Consider the following 5335-nt stretch of genomic DNA (forward strand, 5'->3'; position numbering starts at 1 on the left):
AAATTTACATTTAAAAAATTAAAATAAAATAAAAGCAATCTAGAGGACAGGCAACCAGCCTAGGACATTTTGACATAGCTGTGTCTAAAGCAGCCTGTGTCAAGCGGATGGAACCATCCTTCCATCCTACTGCTTGGATCTTGGCTATTTAGACACAGGGGCAACATTTGGAAGCATGGTGTCCCCTGCATTTTTTTTTAATGTATGTAAATGGTTTCGTGCTATCTATTCTACTCTGTCTCTTACATTTCCCGCCTCTGGGTTGCTTGAGAGTTTCTCCATTGCCAGAGAAAGATGAAGTAATTGCTCACTGCTTTTGTCTGTAGCCTGGTATTCCATTACACACAAAAGCTACGTTTCATTTGTTTTCGCTTAAAAAAATATGGCGTGTTTCACAGGTCAGTGTTTCATCCTTGTGCAGGGACTGGCCTAATTTTTCTTTGTATAGTTCCTTTTTTATTTACTTATTTTTTTCTGTTACATGGACTGCAGGAGCCAGCATTTGCTATATATTTTTAGGGCAAGGTCTCCTGTAGCTCAGGCTGGCCTCAAACTCGGAACGTAGCTGATGATGACCTTGAACTTCTGATCTTCCTGCCTCCACCTCCTAAGTGCTGGGATTGCACTCAAGGGCCACCACTCTAAGCACTGGTATCAAACTCAGGCCTTGGTGCATGCTAGGCAAGAGAGCTACTGCATGAGCCACATTTCAGCCCCAGTCGCCATGTTTTACCCTTCCCCCCCATCCCTGGAGGAGGTCACAGGCTGGCTCACATCCTTTTCAGCCCCTGATAGGTCTCCGCTTTTCTAATTGTTGCCAATCCAAGGGGTTAAAACTCTGCCTTCTTATTCTAATTGTGTTAAAGAGATTGAGCAATAATTGTATAATTATTATTTGTTCAAATGTCTGCTTCTGTGGATGGCCTGTTTAAATCTTTCTTCCCCCCGCTGTGTTTTTGTGAATTTTGATTCACAGGTTTTAAAAATAAATGCTGGATATTAATCTTTGTGAGTCTTAAAGTTTGAAAAACCATCTACACCTACTCCATCATCCCTTGTTAACTGTGGTACCACAGGGTGTTTGTTTTTGGGACAAAGGTCTCATTATGTAGCCCTGGCTGTCCTGGAAATTACTGTGTAAACCAGGCTGGCCTTGAATTTACAGAGATTGACCTGACTCTGCCTCCCAAGTGCTGGGGTTAAAGGCTACAGGACTATGCCCCACTAGTGGTTTTTAGTTTGTTTTTGGCTTTTTTTTTAATGTCCTTTAACAGCAATCTATAATATTGAAATGTTCAAATCCATTTATTTTGTGCCTTAAATTTCATGTATGTTATTTTTAATCTTTTCAAAGAAACACTCACTCTGAAGTTCAGAGCTCTTTTCAATTCATTTTCCTATATTTGTATTTATTAAATGCAGTTCACATTTAAGTCTTTGTTCATTTTGGATTTATTTTTTAAAAAAATAGAACACGAACTGGATTTATCTGATTCCCAAAGAAGTGGGTTATTTTCTTTGAGACTCTTCGCTAAGTAACTCACCCTTCCCTCTACTTGGAATGCATTCCCATCATCTGCTGAGTTCTTTCATGGCCTTGTTTATTTAGCCTTGTTTCTATTTATTAGATGTGTTCATTTATGTCTGTCTACATCTGTTTCCGGTCTCCTGCTCTGTCCCCTCAGCATGTCTTTCTAGTCCTTTGACAATAATATGCTGCTTTTATTATTTTGACTTTGTAATCATCTTGAAGATCCACAGCCCAAGTGTTGTTTCTTTGTTCTTTTGAAATTGAATTAGCTATTTGCAGCTCTCCATTCTCCTATGTAGATTTTATAATCAATTTAATTCCCTAAAATTCCTGCTGGAATTTAATTGAATGTAGAAATTAATTTCAGGTTATTAGATATCTTTACAAGATGAAATCATCTCAAACATAGATATAGTGGGTTTTTGTTGTTGGTTTTTTTTTTTCTTTTTGTTTTTTGTTTTTAATTTGGGGACTTTAGTTAATGGCCTTTCATGGCATTGTTTTCCCCTGTGGTCTTGGGCCTTCTTTGTTTTTTAATCTTTTGGACCTTTGTGGTTTTCATTGTTACTTGTTCTGTTTTTCGGAACCACAGCAGAGCCTAGAGTAAGTGGCTGTCATGGAAGAACTGAAAGGCTGTTTTCACCACAGTCACTGAAGACTGGTCTCTTTCCTTCCCAAGTGCCCCTTCACCACACCAGCCTGAATGTTGACTCGTACGAAGAGGCCCCAGGTACTGGGCTCCAGGAAAGGGAAATCTGAGCTGGAGACATGTCTGGGGGGTCACAGGTAACGAGTGTGTGGCTTAACTGTGATTAGTTAAGGTCACCGCCTAGAGTCCAGGCGTCTGAATGCCCTCCGAGAATTCCAGGACTTCTCCTGTGCTAACTGGAGATGGAGAAACAGATGTACACAGACAGAGGTAAACCAAGGGTTAATTAGTAAGGGGCAGAAGAGATGGACCAGCAGTTAAGAGCAGTTGTTCTTGCAGAGAACCTGGTTTAGATCCCCTGCACCCACGTGGTGGCTCACAACCATCTATAACTCCAGTCCTAGGGCAACCGGACACACATGCAGGCAAAGCACCCACATGCATAAAATAGTAACTTTTAAAAAGCTAATTAGTAAGAAAAAAAGCACTTTTAAAATTTTGCTTATTTGTATTTAGGTACAAGTGTGTGTGCCTGTCAGCCTTTATGTACATAATTTGCATGCAGTGCCTGTGGAGACCAGAAGAGGACATCAGAACCCCTGAAAGCGGAGTCCTCTGCAAAAACCAAAGCACTTGACCAATGAGCCAGGCCTCCGGCTCCCCAATATACAATATATGTTAATTTCAGGTTAATAGGTATCTTCACAAGATGAAATTATCTCAAACATAGATATAAATATTTTTGGTTTTTTTTCCGTTTTGTTTTGTTTTTCAGAACCCCTGAAAGTGGATCCTCTGCCTCCCGGCGGAGTGCTGCCATGCCTGGTTCATTTTATTGTTCTTAAAGAGAATCTTCCTAACACAGAAATAGCCAATCCTCAAAATCTGGATTTTTTTTTTAAGATCATTTATTTGTGTTTAACTTTTTTAGAAGTTTTTTTTTGTCTTGTTTGTTTGTTTGTTTTGGGGGGTTGTTTGTTTAGGGTTTTTTGTAACCACTTAAAAGGCTCTCTCTCTTTTTTTATTCTTTTGATCAGGTTTGTCAAAACCTAGACTATAGACTAAATCAGACTTGGTTTTTAAGTTGTTTAACTGGAAAGAACCTCATGAGTTCATTTGCATATTGAATGTGTCTCTTTTAACATCAGCATGGACACCGCAGGCCTCAGAGCTGAAAAGATTTCCCATCTGCCCCTTGACAAGAAAAACTTTGCCAATATCTATCTTTTGTTTATTTTGTTGTTTTCTGGGGCAGTGTCTCCTGTGCACAAGGCTGGCCTCGAAATTGCTATGGAGAGGAGGAGGATGTCGAACCTCTGATTCTCCTGCTTCTACCTCTCAAGTGCTAGGATTGCAATCATGGGATGCCGTTCCTGGCCTGCCAGCCAAGTCTGCCTTCAAGGGACTGATTACAATACACCTTATGACCTAGAACTCTGCTGCGGCTGGCATGAATTCTTCTTATTTAGAATATTTTTTCCTTCCTCATATAATAACCCACATTAAAGTACGCAAATCTCAGGTACACGGCTTAATGAACTTTTACATCTATCCACACTTAGGCATCATTCGGACCAAGGTCACGATTTCTCCAGCACTGTAGTGAGCTCTCCCAGTCCCCTACCAGTGAGCATCGCCTTTGCCCTCACACCCAAGATGGCATTCTGAACTCTTGGCTCCTGTCAATGGTGCTGACAACCTCAGAAACAGAATCATACAGTATGTGGTATCATGAGCCTGACCTTTTCAATCCACAATATAGGTCCAATTATGCTATGCACAGCAGTAGTTAAATTTTTGTGTTACCCAGCATTACATTATTTGGGAAACAAGGTATTGTTCTTAGTTTAGTATTAAATTCAACTGATATCCTGAAATGGTTTGTGCTTGTATTTGTAAGTAAAAGTAGCCTAAAAATTCCTTTCACATTATAACCTCCCCCTCTTCTTCTTCCTCCTCCTTCTTCACAATATTTGCTCTAACATTTAAACCACATTCTACAAAGTTCATGAAATGGTTACGATAGCTTTCCCTCTTTTCTATTTTGGAACAATTGGTGTTAGATACCAATTAGGTTGGAAATGGAATCCAGGCCTTCGCATACACTAAACATGTGCCCTACCACTAAGCTTCACCCCAGCCCAAACGGGGAGGTCTGGATAGGAATGGCCCCATAGACTCATGTGTTTGAATGCTTGACCTATAGGGAGTGGCACTATTAGGAGGTGTGGCCTTGTTGGAGGAAGTGTGTCACTGTGGAGATGGGCTTTGAGGTCTCCTGTGCTCAAGCTACACCCAGTGTGGCACACAGTCTCCTTGTGCTGCCTGAGGATCAAGATGTAGAACTCTCAGCATCTTCTCCAGCACCATGTCTGCCTTCACAGTGCCATGCTTCACCCATGATGACAATGGACTAAACCTCTGAAACTGTAAGCCAGCCCCAATTAAATATTTTCCTTTGTAAGAGTTGCCGTGGTCATGGTGTCTCTTCACAGCAATGGAAACTGTGATTCAAAGTATTGTGTCAGTTTTGTTGTTATTGGTCTTTTCTTAGCATTTAGAAACTTACATATATATATATATATATTATCCTGAGCACTGGAGAGTCAGAGTGGCAGGAAGAGTTTTATAATAGCTTTTACATTTCAATCACTATTTTGCCATCATCTTCCATCTTAGTTTATTTTCTTTTGCTGTGATTAAATACTGACTGGAAGAAAAGAGTTTGTTTCATCTTTAAAACCCCCAGGTCAAACTCCATCACGGAGAAGAATCAACTCAGGGCAGGAACTCAAGGCAGGAACCCAGAGATGGGAAGTGAGGCAGAGACACTGCTTGCTGGCTTGCTTTCCATGGGTTGCTCAGCTTGTCTTATATAGCCCAAACTGATTGCCCAGAACTGACCCTAACCCACAGTGGGCTGGGCCCCACCATATCAATCACCAATCAAAACATCCTCAGGCATGCTCACAGGCCAATCTGAAGGAGGCAATTCCCCAGTTGAGGTTCCCTCCTCCAAGGCAGCTTTAGTTTTAGCCTGTGATGATAGACTCCCTTTTCTCAGTGGAGTTCTAAGAGTCTCCCCTGCCTGAAAGGGAGGAAGACCTCCCCCATCAGTGGACTTGGGGAGGAGCATGAGAGGAGAAGAGGGAGGG

General features: G+C 41.2%; 1 pseudogene; it reads right to left on the minus strand.

Moving 5' to 3' along the window:
- Positions 1-376: 376 nt before the first annotated feature.
- On the minus strand, positions 377-467 carry LOC132651341 (U6 spliceosomal RNA; annotated as a pseudogene).
- Positions 468-5335: the final 4868 nt, after the last annotated feature.

This window comes from Meriones unguiculatus, chromosome 1, assembly GCF_030254825.1.
Source record: "Meriones unguiculatus strain TT.TT164.6M chromosome 1, Bangor_MerUng_6.1, whole genome shotgun sequence".
Lineage (NCBI taxonomy): Eukaryota > Metazoa > Chordata > Mammalia > Rodentia > Muridae > Meriones > Meriones unguiculatus.